Source organism: Paralichthys olivaceus, chromosome 8 (genome assembly GCF_024713975.1).
Source record: "Paralichthys olivaceus isolate ysfri-2021 chromosome 8, ASM2471397v2, whole genome shotgun sequence".
Taxonomy (NCBI): Eukaryota; Metazoa; Chordata; class Actinopteri; order Pleuronectiformes; family Paralichthyidae; genus Paralichthys; species Paralichthys olivaceus.
Window position 1 is genome coordinate 14,479,472 of NC_091100.1, and position 15,890 is coordinate 14,495,361.

The 15,890-nt window shown below is 40.8% G+C and overlaps 1 protein-coding gene across 7 annotated transcripts in view; it reads left to right on the top strand.

Moving 5' to 3' along the window:
* Window positions 1–15,890, top strand: part of rab11fip4b (RAB11 family interacting protein 4 (class II) b) — a 49,899-nt gene that overhangs the window by 12,671 nt on the left and 21,338 nt on the right. The window contains exon 1 of one of the 7 annotated variants that reach the window (XM_069530199.1): window positions 11,234–11,699. The exons of 5 other annotated variants lie outside the window; for them this stretch is intronic. The gene's annotated coding sequence lies outside the window, so the exon portion shown is untranslated. Of the gene's footprint in view, window positions 1–11,233; window positions 11,700–15,890 lie in introns of those variants that run through there. One more of the 7 variants, XM_020084366.2, reaches the window with a different exon arrangement.

Genomic DNA, 15,890 nt, shown 5'->3' on the forward strand with positions numbered 1-15,890 from the left:
AAAACTACTATTTGATCTTCTACATGTTAAAACTAACTGGGTAACTAACTGGTTTATTAATCTTATACTTCTACCAAGTGGCTGAATTTGAATGTGGTTTCATAAGGGGACTGTTGGACCTTTGAGTGCTCTTCTAGTTTACCTATAAAGATTTTATGTTTGGGGTTCTTGTAATAGGTTGTCATGAAGAGTGATGAGCACTATTGTCTAAGGTTTCCATGTGCAGTATAATCAATCATTTTCTTTTGCAACTGACGTTAAACAGTTCCAGGTTTTAAACTGTACTTTACACAAAAACAATCCTGGGATCACATGAAAAAAACAGTAACAGTGCTGCAGAAGTCGGCATATGTTACCCCTGAGGAAATCAGCTAGTTGACCAGTATTGTAGAGTTGCAAAATCAGTCTGTGTTCGAAGCAGAGATCGACAGATTGTATTGATAAGGAAATGCGGCAGAAGATTCTTGGTTTACGCTGAATCTGCCAAGGACCATTGTTATATTGTTTCAGGCGGCTGTGGCTCGGGAGGTAAAGAGGCTCGTCCATTAACCAGAAGGTCGGTGGTGTGATCCCTGGCGACTCTATTCTGAAGTGTCCTTGAGCAAGATACTAAACCCTAATTTCCCCTGACGGCTGTACCGACAATGTATGAATGGTGTGTAATAGTAAAGAACTGTGTGTAGAAGTGTGTGAATGGGTTGTGCTATAAAGTTGACTCTGAATATGCTCTATACAAACACAATCCATTTTCAATTTGCCTTCTCTCATTCCTCAATTTTTGTCCAGATGTCTCTCGGTGTTTCACATTGTCTGCTGCAAAAAAAAAGGTAAATTCCATCATTACAGAATATTACGTGCGGAATACTTCACTTTGTTACTATTGTCTCAGCTATACATCAGATTTGCAGCAGAGTGGAAATGCTTGTACAATAGGCTAATTGGACAGGCAGGGAATTATATTTTGTCGATTTAGAGGAACACAAGCATTAAACTGCCTCACTCTTTTGTCAGCAATGTGTGTGTGAGGCTCAGTTGGTTAATGAAAGTTTTGAAAGACACACACACACAAACACACACATGCACAGAGTCTGGAATAGAGACAAGGCCCAGCAGAGTCCCACCAATGACAGTCAAGGACACACCGTCACCAAGCCGACATGATTATCCTGCAACTCTCCCACTGTAAGGGAGGACTGCTAATGAACAGAAACATCACTCGTTCACTCCGAGACCCCCCCATCTCTCCATCTCTACCTCTCTCATGTTCCCACATGTACATACAACATCTCAATGACTTGCAATGGCTGTAAATCCTATGCTCAACTGGCTCTCACTCATTCCAGTTGTGCTGTCCTGTTCCCCAGTTTAATGTCTATGCATGTATGAACTGTACATGTGCATTAACATGTTACTTAAACACCTTCTGTATCGTTCATCATCCTATTTCTGCTTTGTCCTGGCTTCCACCTCATCATGTAGTTTGGAGAGCGTCAGTAAATACAGAAATACATTCGAGTAAGCTAATGATGCTGTTTTGCATTTGATTACCTCAGCCGATCCCACCGCGGTGATGTATTGTTTGTCTGTCCCAGAGCTTCTTCTTCTATGTTATGCTAAACAGTCGCACAATTTCACAAGTCCGACTCCACTGAGGGTTCTTAAAAGTCTTTTTATAGCAACATTCATGTGAGAATAATTCATCACGCTACGTTCCGAGCTCTAGGCGTCGTGAGATGAATTATCATTGGGAAAAATAAAACTGACACAAACTTGAGGAGCAAGGCTGGAGTCAGAGAGGGTGTTGACGGGAGGGGGAAGTTTACATGACCTTATTCTGTCTTTGAGCAGCCGTTGAGTTTCTCTTTTTATTCGCGTGTGCGTGTGCATGTGAGTTTTTTGGGTGTGACACCACAGGTCCAGACCATCTGTTAGAGCACAGAGGTCGCCTCCTGCCAGCAGCATCTGTGTGCAGAGCGCGAAGCATGACACACACGTACAAACACATGGAGGATGAGCTTAAACCTGTATACCTGCACTTGTTTCTGTCAAGGAAGCAATTCAGTTGCATATTCAGATTGAATTGCTCAATGATTGAAATCATTGTGCTACACTTTCTTAAATATTTTAAACCTTATAATAGATGGATAAAGTATTGTCTTGTGTAAATTTGGGATTTTAGACACCCAAAAAAATAACTAGCCTATCTACACATTAAGTGGAACAGTGTTATAGTCAGTCCTTCACCAGCTGTCCACCTGTGAACACTGTTTGATAGAAGCAGTCTGAAAAGCACCATTACTGAGAATTGAATCTGTTCTTTGCCGTGATGGATGGGTGTTGTTTTTTTCTGCCTTGGCAGCGCAGGTGCCTCGATGTGAGTTTGGCCTTTACTGGCTTAATACTGTGCTATACTCACCTTTAGTTCAGGTTGCAATTTTTTCTCTTAAACTCTCAGAAACTGTATTTTGAATCTTGCAGGATTGGAACCTGTCTGTAACTGTCCATTTTGTCCTCTATCCCCACTTTTTATGATGACACCCCTTTATGACACTTAACTTCTTCTTCAGTCTTGGTGCCTCTATCCTCTTCCCCTGTAAAACAGAACAAAGTGCAGAACTGACGTCACTTGAACTTGTACCCAAAGTGTTCTTTCTCCAGTCAGTGAAGAAGAGTGAGAGTCACATGGTTCAGCATTAAACAGGAAATGTGCCTGTGCAAGTAGATTAGATATTATTGCAAACGTAAACATTCACCTGCAGATTTAAAGTATTTCTTCAAATATGTCTTTACAAAATACCAAATATACTTTATATACATCAGTGGATAAACGGATCGATCTCATTGCTTCAAACCAAAACATGAATACTAAGTTTTTCAGCGATTGTATTTAGCAATATTGAGCATATATTAGCTCAGCTTCTTCCTGCTTTACTTTCAATGATGGCTAACGGAAGGGCAGGGAGGTCTTGGTTTCGAATAAATTTTGAAAGTGATCCCAACTGAGATCTACTCACAACGAAGTCCACATAGAAACGACTCTGTGGTATGTGCTCAGCGTGCACTTTACTGAGTCCGATGACTTACAGGACAGTGTCAAACAGCTGCTTCAGTGTGACCAACAGGAATCTTTCTGTCATTCACTCATCTGCAGAGTCTGTTTTTTCCCTTTCCGTTTGCATTGTTAAAAGTGCTAGTGTTGTTAAATCTTCAGAAAAGAAACTGAACTGCTACTGGGACTGTGTGGTAGTGGGCAAAACCTTCACATGTGCCATCTCTGTGCCCTGAGTCTTATTAAATAAATGAGTCCACTCTTCCTCTCTTACTGTCTGACCCTCCCTCCCTTATCTCTCCAGACCAGCGCTGAGAGTCTGGGTAAAGCTCTTCTGTCCATCTGTCTGTCTTGTTATCCATAATTAGTTTCCAGACACTATCTTCTTCTTTTCAAAGCGGATAATCTGGATTTTCTGTAACAGCACTGTTGCCCCCAACCTCCCTCTCTCTCTCTCTCTCTGCCCCCAAATCTGTGCCAGCATTTCTTTCATTGCTGGAGGCCAGTGAGTAAAAACACTGGACCCCTCCTCACTGCCACTGTTACCATCCCTCTTTTCTTTTTTCTTACTCTCTGTCTCGTCTGCAGCCCATGTTTTATTTGGGCGTTGCCTGATTTAATCATTGATTTTTCTCCACAGGCTCACTATCTTCTCTCCTTTCCGTCCCTCTCTCGTTGCAGTTTTCTGTTTCTCTGACCCCCTCCCCATTTTCTCCTTTGTTTTTCTCACATTCAATCAATTCATCCCTCTTTTTTTTATGTTCCCCTTTCTTCCTCTCTTTCTTTCTTTCCTTCTTTTTGCCCCTCATTTTCTTTCTGTTTGTTTAATTAGGTCGCTGATTGTCCTGTGATGTGTGGCCTGCATATAAAAGCTGTCACAGGAGCTCAGTTCTGGTTCACTGCCTCCTCCTTCTCCCCCCTCTTTTTATCTATCTCTCTTTCTTTCTCCCTATTTCATAGACAACATGGTTATACTCACACACACTCACACAAATCACCATAGGGGCTACAACCTTTCATTGCATTGTTTTGAATTTAAAAACATGATTTACAACAACATAATGTAAATGAGCAAATTTTTTTCTACTTAAATTATAAAGTATTAATTATCAGTTCTGCAGTAGCACAGTCTTCAAACTTTAAAAGTAGGGCTATGAGAGGACAGTTAGTCACTTACAGAATGTTATTGTATAAATATTATTGCATAAATATCACTGTGAACTCAACCAAAAGGCTTTTGTTTTAATGTGTAAAACCGGAATAATGAAAAGTTGATATCCATTGTTTGTTTCTTTGTTTTTCAAAAGTTTTCAAAGTGCTATTTTACTGAACAATGATTTCACATTGTTCTGGTTCTGAGTTCAGTGACTCCAGTTGAGGAGATCATAGCACAGAGAAAGAAATGTATTAAGGTTGAGGGTAAGTTACTAAAGAGGATGTTTCTTGTTGCACAAACTGTTTCAACAGGTGATTCAGCAGAATTGTGTCACAACACACACAGACGCACAACACACAAAGATGCACAATAACCACAGCTGGCTCATAACCTCCCATGTTAACAAGAACTGTGAATCAAGAAATGAGCCGTTTTCGTCAAAGTGTTACAGAGACCAACTTCCTGTGTTAACAGCCACATGTCACCACAACAGTGCAGCGCTGATTTCTCTTTGAGGAAATTGAATACTACTACAATACAAAATACTCACATGCTCATATATACAAAAGAGAAAAAGTTGTAAAAAACAACCCCTAATTTATTTACTGCATAAAAAGAAGTGTTGTGGCGCATCATGAACATAGTAATGCCACATTTGGCCACTTGGTTTTTTTTGTTTGTTTGTTTGTTTTTTATGGCTAACCCATAAACATGTTTACACAGAAGAATGACTTGGCATCATTGACTTAGTAGCACATGCTCTGCCTAAAAGTAAATACAATAATAAAAGACCATAGAATCTGTGGTTTTGAATTCAAATTGCATCAGTACTGATGCCATAATGGACTATTAAAAAATATAGAATGTATATAATATAAAACTCTATTTTTTGGTCACTATAACAAGGTGTCTTAAAAAATATTTAAACTGTCTTATTGGTGATTTCAGGCTGTGATAATAAAACCTGCCCTCCCTAGTTAATCTAAATAACTTCATATCCATTGTTTGTGTGCTCTTTGTTTATCTCTTTGCAGAGTGCATTCACATTCCAATGCTCTGGTCAATAACTTCCTTTCATGGTTCAGTGTTTTCTCTCCTGTCTGTGAGGATAATTAGCAGCCGTGTTAGCGGCATGGTTTGAGTTCAGCTCACACAGAGAGCCGTCCATACCTTTCAACAGAGGAAGTGAAAACCTCAGTTTAATCTCCAACGTCCGACTAAAGCTCTGTAGAACTTTTTGAATTTAGTTCATCCCTTTCTCTCGGCTCTCTCGCTGGTTTAAATCAGACTTTATTTGCCTCTTCCTCACCTCCTCATTGATTCATCTGTCACCTGCTGTCTCAGAGGTCTGGTAGTGATTTGAAAGATCGATGCTTTGGTCTCGTATCGATCATCGAGCTTTGATCTGTTGTCAGTCAGGTGTTAGTCAGACCTGCTCAGCATACTGACAGAGCACATTCTCACTTTTTGCTGTGGCCAATGTTTTGTATTTTTAAATCATTTTTGTAATTTTAAATATCCAACAGCCTTCTCGTGCACCCATTTTGTCATGAGGAAATATGCCGATATGGATGAAACTCTAATTGTGAGGCTTGTTTAGTGAGTCATGTCAGTTTGCAGATAATGGAGACCTAAACACAATCATGCATTTATTATCTGTGCCCATTAACCTGTATGAAATAAAACTAAACAATGAGCCTCATTCACCGAGAACAATTTTTTTCTTGAAACCCACCTACACAGTTTTTACAAAGATTCTGACATTCACCAATGTTTTCTCTTCTGGGATTTGTTCTTATATAAGAACAGAATATAAGAGCACTTTACGCACACTTAATAACGGAAAATCTTGTGTAAAATACTCATTTATTGCATTTTTCATCTGAATTCAATAGATATATATTACGATTACGAAAAAGACAGACAAATATCAGTGTATATTTACATTTGTGTAAACGCATAGAACACACATACAGAATATTTGGTCTATACTGCGAATGCAAATGTTTTAATTTCTAATGCAAACTAAGCACCTAGATAACATGTTTTAAACACACGGTCATGTTGAAGATGCGAATAATTAATCACAAAAATAGTCAGCCATCTTTAGGTGTCACTTGCAGGTGTTTACATGTTAAATGTGTCCCGTGGTTTTACGTGTATAATTTTCTACTGCGTACTAAGCAGTACCTGAACAAGAATTTTATTCAAAACATTTTGTCTGAACCCGAGCCGACATATCTGGTCCGATGGGTCCTGTCAAGTTTGGGTAGTTGAAAGGCAGTGCTAACCTTACGTGATAGTGAATGTGACCAACTTTAACCTTTTACTTTGTCTTGGTTTTTATGCTACTTAATATAATGTTGCTGTAACTACATATTACGTACGCTAAGGTGCATCCTCTGTATCTTCTCTTCTTACTTGACGCTTGCTTGTCATTGATAACCATGTCAGAGCACATCGTGTCCCTCCATACACAGATGCACTCTACCCATGTAAACAGTAATCAATACCTCCACGACTCTGTGCGAGTTTTCCCTGAAGGTATCACTAACCTACTGGCCTCTTTTTACACATATTGCATTGCAGCCACATTGTCACCAATATATAGATTCTTCATGGTGTTGGAAATGGCTCATCCTGTACATGTCTGAGCTGCAGGAGTCCTGATGTGAAAGCCTGAACAAACGTTGCTGTAAAGAAGATTTTTCCTTCATTTAGAGACGATATATGTTGTTGTGACATGGTCTAAAATAGCAGGAGAGAATATTACCCAGACGTTTGCAGTGCTACTCGTTCTTTCTGTGTTGGGCTGTCTGCTCTGAATGGTTTAAATGGATCAAGGGCAAGAATTCAAATGAGGAAGTTCATACAAAGCTAGTGCTGGTGCTCTTTGTTTGGCAGTTAGCCCTCATGTTTTTATTACAGGAAGTCATACCTTGATGGAGCGTGAACAATTGTTTCTGCTTCACACACCTTCTGTTGGTATGAGTGTAAATGTGTGCGTTATTGTGTGGTATTGTTACTATTATGTTTGTGTATAAAAGGCAAGATATACAATCGGGAAATGTGGATTGCCTCCTGATAAAGTGTATTGTTGTTCAACTAACCTGAAATGTGTCAGTCAAAACAAAAGACTTAATTTGATGATGTCTTGAAACAGCGTGGGATCATGCGAGTTGTCGTCTTTACCACTGCCTGAACTACGTGATGCAACTCGGGCGCAAGTCATGTCGAGTCAATGGTTGAGGTAATAAAAAACCATGATCCATTACGGGTGACCAATAGAAACAATAGAAGGAAAAAACGTCAGACTGGCTAACTGGCCAACTCTTGGGGATTTCTCCAGGTTTTAACATTGTTGGAAACATTTTGGAAAATGCATGAACACAAGTCAACAAAACATGTAACATAGGTCTAGTGGTTTTTAGACCTTTAAATTATGAATTGTTGCACATTATATCTTTAAATGAATATCTCGCCTTTGTAATTCTCTTCCTGTGCGTGCTGAACGTCCCTCTTTACTTCATGTCCTGTCCTTTCCTCATATCAAAATGATCTCCTACATTTTCTCAGTCTGACGTTGTTAGACTTAGATATTAATGGTCTCAGGCCTCGAGATATATAGCAGTGGAAATGATTCTGCAGATTTCAGGTTGATTCAGTCAGTCTCACTCTCCCTGATTGTTCACTCACTCTGCCTCTGACCCCTTCTTCTCGCTGCCTCTGCTGCCTACGCTGTCACGTTGTGCAGTCCATGTCCGCATGTTGTCAGATCTTATTGGCTCTGTTACTGTAACAGATGTCAACTTCAACTGTGCAGTGCTCCTCCAAACTTAGTCCTGTATAATAAAAGAGGATAATTATGGGATCTAAGGCGTAACATTTTAAATGTATCTGTAGTTATCAATTATACCAGAAGTTATACATCTGCCCCGTAGCCTCATCAGGTCTGTGCCATGATTCAGACTGGAGTTATGGAAATTATCAAGTGCAGGAATTCTCTAAGCTGGAGAATCAACTATGAACATGTATTGAATACTCTGGGCTGGTTGAAGGAAACATTGGCTCCATCCACCGTCCACACTACTCTGGAGCTATCGGGCACCGTAAACGGAGAAGTTTGGAAACGCTGCTGTCCCAGTTTTAGTTTGAAAACGCTGCTGTCCCAGTTTTAGTTTGAAAACTGCACTGCTGCGTCTGGACAGGCAAAATCTGAGACGTTGATTTTCAATCTGAAACTATCACACACATTCACTTCCTGATTGTTTTTTATCTGTCCTGACTCGACCCCAGGAGTGAATGTAAAATGTTGGAAACATGTTACTGTCAGTTCTATCTCTCGTCAGTTGTTTTCTGCAACCAAGCAACCAAATCTGCTTTCTGTTTACACCAGCATGTACGTGGCCAGAGTACGAGAAGTGTGCGATATACGTTTCAGATGCATTAGTATGGATGGGATTATTACTGATGCAGAGCTAAAACACTCGATTGAACGTAGAGACCATTTCAGTTTTAAAACGCTATTTTAAAACAAAAATGTATTTGTGGGGATGTAGCCGAAGTCCAGCAGCCACTTTTTACTTGGTGAAGCTCAATTACTTGAGGTCACTTTGACTTTTTCAAAGAGAAAGCTTCAACCGGCATCACCACAGGCCAATAGAACAGGCAAGTTTAGAACACAAAGAAGAACTGCTGCCCCTAATCTGAAATTCAATTTGCTACACAGACACAATCAAAGTTAATATGTGACATAGAAGAAGTACATAAAAGCATGTTTAGAGAACAAGTGAATCTGTGCATGTGTCTCATATGTGCAGATTTCTGGCAGCAGCACAGTTGTTCTGAGCATCCACTGTGCTCAGGCCAAACAAGCATCTCTACCAACCCACTGAAGAGCGACCCTGCCCTCGTTTATTTCTCGTAAGCTTCTCCTGCTCTCTTCGCTTTCCCTCTCTAGCTCTGCCCATCTCTCCCCCCACCCTCTTCCTCTCGATCATTCGTCTTGCTGCATTGCGAACCCCAGCAGCTGGTGGAGAATCCCCACAGAGCTGCTTCGGCCAAACTCTGCAATATATACAATTTGTTAGGTTTGGGTTTTATTTAACACAGTGTGGATGCACTTGATGATGTATGTGAAGGTGTGTTGATCTCAGTCCTGTGTCCAACCCTCTGTGAGGAGTATGATGCAGATTTTTCAGCTATCATCTCCACCTTGCCCCTACCTATTTACCCATCATGCAAAGTAGTATAAACAAAGTCATCCCCTTTCAGAATAACATTACCATAACCGTGTTAACGCTCTGTGACAGGGCCTTGGTCCGCAGCTATGTGTTGCCTTCTTGAATGAGGCAGGTAGACATGAATAGAATTGTAAATGTCTTCTATGAAAAGGGGGAAAGGGGCCAGCCCTCTAACAAACTGCACATAAACAAACAGCCACAGGCCATTGGTTGAGCCACTGCCAGCGTCTCTGAGAAGTGAAGGAGAAAGAAAAGCAAGAGGGAGAGAGAGAGAGTGGAGATTATATGAAGGGTGCATTCCTTTCCACATAATTAGGTTTTATTTGGCTCCCTTAGCTTGGATCAAATCTCTCTCCTCCTCTTCATCATTCTCACCCCCTCTCTCTTTCTCATCACTTCATGAGACTCCTTGCAACAAGCACAGGGACTCGAGCATCCGTGGCTCTCTGATACTAGCAGCATGTGAGGCAAATGATGCAGAAAAACAGTATATCTGTAGAAATAAGGGCTGTGACACATGTGAAACTGCATTTATTTGGCAGTTCTTAACCATGTGTAAGGAATATTCCATGTAAGATTTAGAATAGCTGAATGAAATGAAACTTCAGAGAACATGAATGCAGCTCCGAGAAGGATAACAGATGACATTTAGGCTCAAAACATGTTGTAAATGCTGTTTCAAGTCGAATATGAATGTCGGGGCTTCCAGACACTTGGATGCAGTATGGAGGCATGTTTTTTATCTGTTCTTTTATTAGGTTGAAAAAATGATCACCAGTTACTTCAATTGTATTGGATTTGGCTGGAACACTGTTGAACCCTGAGACTGCAAGTGTTTTGAGGCACCAGTGGTATAGTGGTCACTGGTCAGGAGATAATGAGTGAATTCAAACTATCCTTTTAAGATCTATGAATTATTAAATCTGTATTATTAATAATCTGTGAAAATGGAAAAAAAAACTCTCAGTGTTAACGAAAGTGGAAAAAAAATTGAATGTGCCCTGTGTGGAACCGTGACAAACTTTAATGGGTTTGTTTCCTGGCCCTTGGCCCATCTCCACCCAGTTTCGTGGAAATCCGTGTGGGAGCTTCTGGGTAATCTTTCCAAATAGCCAAACAAACAGAGAGGGGCGAAAACGTAACCTCCTTGGTGGAGGTAAAAAGGCTGCGGCTAAAGTTAGATTCGTTATTGGTACATTTATTTATTAGTTTCTAAATAGATCCACAAAATGTCAGAAAACAGCACTGTCATTAAAAACTGTTTTTTCCTTTTCTCAAAGGTGCCAGGGCAGATTCAAGTGCTTTGCTTTTTAACTATTGACAGTTTTAGCAAAGAAAAACACCTCATGCAGATTTCTGCTCTCCTTATCACTCCTTCCTCTCTTTTCTCTCTCTTCTTCTTTATTGTGACTAACCACTGTTTTCTTCTTCTTTTTGACCCGTCTTGTGGAATCTGCTGCATCACTGAAGACAAACAGTTTCAGTTTGAGAGGCAACAATCACCTCCCTCCTCCCCTCTCCTCTCCTCTCTCTCTCTCTCTCTCTCTCCATAGCCCACACAGCCTCTGGCCCTCGTCCACTCATCACCAGCAGACACAGGCAGGCGGGGCTCCATATGCAAATATAGCCTGAGTGGGCGGTGAAGCCTGTGCAGCAATGTGAGGACTCTTAGCGAGCCCCGCCCACAGAAGCCAGTTGCCAGGCAACCGCCGGCAAAGGGTGAGCAAGGGGAGGCAAGGGAGAGGGAGGGGGGAGGCGGTGCCATGAATTCAACAACTGTTGCCTGATCTGAGCTCTCCCCTCTCAGTGTGTGAACCAGAGGCAGCCGGCGAAGCAGAGCAGAGAGGCACAGAGTGTGAGGGTGCAGAGTCTGTGCTGGTGTGTGTGTGTTTGTGTGTTTGTGCACGTGTATGCATGTATGTGTGTGTGTGTGAAACAGAAAGAGAGAGAGAGAGAGAGAGAGGGAGAGAGGCATTGCAGGTGAAGCCAGGCAGTGTTTTAAAGTGGATGATACATTAAACTCCTCTCTTCCTCTCGCTGGACTATTTCACCAACAAGGACTCACCCTTTGGACTATCCGGACGCTTCCTCTTCCTCTTGGGAACACCTGTGTGTGTGTGTGTGAATGTGAGTGTGTGTGTGAGTGTGTGTGTGTACAAGGGAGACACAGACTTGGCCCTGCTGAGGGTCCGTGGCTGGGGGAGAAGTAGGGACTGCTGCTGACCATGGACTCCCCTCACTAGTAAACGGGGTAAGGAACCAGACTGCAGCCTGCCTGCTGAGAGGGGGGGGGGGTCATGGCACATTATTTGACAGACAGACACAGTCTATATGTTGGGGAGGGGGCTGACTATTTAATCATGAGAGGGGGGGCAGGTTCAGTGCATTGTCCTTTGACTGTGTGAATGTGTGCTGTTGCACACAGTGGACCCAGCCTCACTGCTTGCATGTCTGCCTTGCTCTTCTGCTCGCTTCTGTGTCATCACTGTCCTGTGTCGCTCTCTTTTCATCTATATTTGCTTCAGGTGTACCCTCCCATCATTTCCTCTTCTTCTCCTCCGTCTCTCCTTGTTCACTTTCTGTTACGGTTCAGTGTCTCTCTGAGGGTAATGCGATTAACTGGGAAAACCAGGGTATAACTGGAAGGAGAGAGAAAGATAAAAAAGAAGTGTGCTGTCACAGTAAGGTAGATATAGATTACCCATGCAGGTATTGATGGAATGAAAAGAAAAAGAAATGGGAGAAATATTAGTTTTGCTTGAGGTTTCAATATCTAAATGTATGATTCTGTTGATTTTGACCCATATTTAGTTCCATGTTGAAAATGATGCAGGAGGAGGAATATTATTGGTGTTTTCACATTACTGATAAACATAGAAGAAATCCTAGAACTTTATATTATATTGGATTTTTGTCTTTTTAAAATAGACCTTACTATATTTTAGATTGTAAAATCATCTGTAAAGTGATAAAACACCCACAATAGTTAAGTAAAGGATAAATAAATAATACATGCTGTTAATACGTGCTGTTTTAACCGTTTGATCGTGACAAGTCAGTTGATGATATCAGCCTGTTGACAACAGAATTGTTGTGTGCACTTTTTACCTTCTAAGATTAATTTGTTAGTCCAATAAAACAAAAGGCAAGTTTTATTTGTATTGTGGGATCCCAGCAGCAACATGTGACGTCAGACTCTCTGGTGTTTTGAATACTCCTGGTCTGTGACTGGACGTTACATAATGAGATTAACTCTTCTCCTGCTGAGCTGATATTCTCTCCTGAATGCCCCACACCCAAAACATTCCTAGAAGACTTTTGTTTTCCACTACAATTATTATTTATCATTTATTACATTAGATTAGATTAGACTCAACCTTGTCATTATTACACACGAAATTGCAGAGGGAGCAAGCGGGTTACAGAGACAACAACATGCACTTTGGAACATTATTGTCATATAATTTTACATTGTTTCTTTCTACACTTATTTGATTTAGTTTCCTCAAACAAAACTGACATTCAGCCAAGTGTCTTTGACAGGGTACAGTCAGTACACCAGGACTAGAATAACTAGATTAACATGCGGCACTGAGCTGCACTGGATGAATGGAGGATAATCTGCAGCAGTGAAAACAGTCACTCCTTCTATTGACACATTGAGAAGAATAATTTCTAAAGAAGACCAAAAATATCTTAACACAAAAACAAAAACATCTTCTGCGTCACTGAGTTTCGTATTGTATTCTAGTTGTTATTAAACCAAACATCTATTCAAGCCATTTTAAATTCTCATTTTGCTTTTAGAAAATGTTCTAATGGGTTAAGCAGACATTTAAACAACAACATTCACATGCAACAGACGACAAGAAGTGAAGGCTTGACCACCTGCTGAGGGTTGGCCACCAACGACTCACTGAAGGGCCCTCATTCAATAGGCAGCAGCATCAGGCTCAACAAACAGTCGCTCAAGAGGAAGACAATGCACTTTGCACAATGCACAAGGTTCTTTCTTTTCAGTGGACATGACGCTTCTTGATACAGAAAGGACAGTGGTTGTAGAAGCAACACACTTTGGCTGTGAGGTGACAAGCAGTAAATGAAACAAAAACATTTTCGACTACAAATGTGTCTGACTGTTGTGCAACACTTCCCCCTCCAGTGTCGCTTGTAGGACTAAAAACAAAACAAATGTGTGAATGCTGACTTCCTCTCTCTGGTGCGAAGCAGCCGGGTGTGTAGTTCAAACATACAAGCAAGTGTCAAGCACTTGAGAGTTCAGAGCAGGTGGTTGACAGCTCAAGGGCTACCTTATAAAACTTACACCCAGGTCGACTTGATGTAACAAATCCTCGTAATTACTCTTCAATATGACACTGATGCTGTTGTAGTTTGTGTTTTTCAAGGCCTGGCAGCACATACACACAGTGAGCAGAGGTCAAGTCCAGTCAAGTCAAATGTATTGCTTATAGAGCAACAAAGGGCTTTAGAGAGAGAGAGAGAGAGAGATCAAAATAAAGGGCACAAATGTACTCAAGATATTTGAGTTAAATTAAATACTAAAGTAATTTGATTGAAATGCAAAAATAAAAAGCTGCTAACAATTATCCAGCTCTCCCAGCAACCGTAACCATTATGGACTTAACCTAACTGTACACATGAGGCTACAGCTGGGATATGAAAGAGCAGCAGATGGGGAAGATCTGACACAGAAGCCATCATAGTGCCAAAATCTTGACAATGCAAAATGCTGTGAAGACTCAAATAGGACATTTTAGTCCAGTAAAGAAATACGGATGTCTACATAATGTGAGTAATGTTGGAATACTCCACATGTGTTAATTTGATTATTGCTCATTCTGAGTATGACCTTATTCAGGTGAGGACAATCAGTAAATGCTGTTAACATGGCAGCGTCTTCTTCAGACTATTGACAGTCGGCAGATACGACCATCACTGTGCATGCAGCTTTGTAATCTACTTACTAACTACTACTGCACCTCACGCATTAACTTGATTCATACACAAAAGCAAATCTACAAGGACACTTGCATCGCTCATAATCAAGGGATGTATTTCAAGGTGTTATTCAACGGAAGTACTGTGTGTACACACACCCACACACACACACCAATGTTGGTTTAATACGCTTTCACTGCCTGGTATTAACCCTTTAATCTTAAATAAAATACATTCTTGATAAAGTCAGGACTATTCGAAATAATAGAAAAATAATTGAAACTTAAAAACTACTGTAGGTCTTGTTGTGAGCTTTTATTTCTTTTTGTGGATTCAGAAACACAGTCACTTACACTGTTTCACCACTTCTGGTTTCCTGTGTGTATCTGAGCTGGGTTTCATTGAAAATGTCTCCACACAGTGTCTCTGCTGTGGCTCCAGTCCCCTCCCCACATTGTCCTTTGTCCAGTGCAACATTCCTGGTAATCCAAGCAGCTACCTGCTTCCCTTGAGACTGAGGTGGAGACAAATATATGTGTGTGATTTAGCACCTTGTAGACAGAGGGGTAGTGTTTTTATATGTGTGTGGTTGTGTGTCGAACTGATTAAAAAGCTGTAGTTTTGACTTAATGACGAATGAGCATTGAGGGCGAGAGATATATTTTGAAGTAAACACACTGGGGAGTCTCAGGTGTTTTTGTCAGGCGGTGTGTGTGTGTGTGTGTGTGTGTGTGTGCCTCATTTCCCCAAACCTAAGTTTCTCACAGTGTTGACTTAACAAAATGATAGTGAAATATGAGTCATAACTTCTCTTTGTGTAATGTGTGCATGCAGAGGGAGAGTTTGCTTTCCATGGGAGGTGATTAAAGACACAGGCTGATACATGCAGATGCACACGACTTGTTGATGTTATTGCTCCCCTGTCGATACAATCCATTTATGCATGAATATGATGATGACTCAACACAAAATGACTTTTAAATAGTACATGTCGGGATGAAAATAATGATTCCCTTCATTATTGATTAAACTACAGCTACCTCGGCCAGGGAGTTTATGTTTTCACCCCTGTCCATTGATTCCTTGGTTTGTAAATAAATAGGATTACTCAAAAACACCTGAACAGATTTACACAAAACTGTGGTGGAAGGATGTGACATGAAGGATGAATCTAATAACTTTTGGTGCTAATCCGGATCAGGGGGCAGATGCAGGAATGTTTTTATGGCTTCATCAAACAATGAGATATTTGGGTGTTTTGCAGCTTTTTCATTTTCCCTGGAAATATTTAATGGATCTTGATGAAAACAATCAGCTACATTCAGGGGAACTGATATCTATGAATGTGTGAAATTTGGTTCAGCTTGAATGAATTAAGGAGACTGCTGGGTCTCGGTGGAGGAATGTGCACTGTGCACTCTAGTTTGTTTGTTTGTCGGCAGGATTATGCCAAAACTACTGGATGGGTTTCTGGGAAACTTGA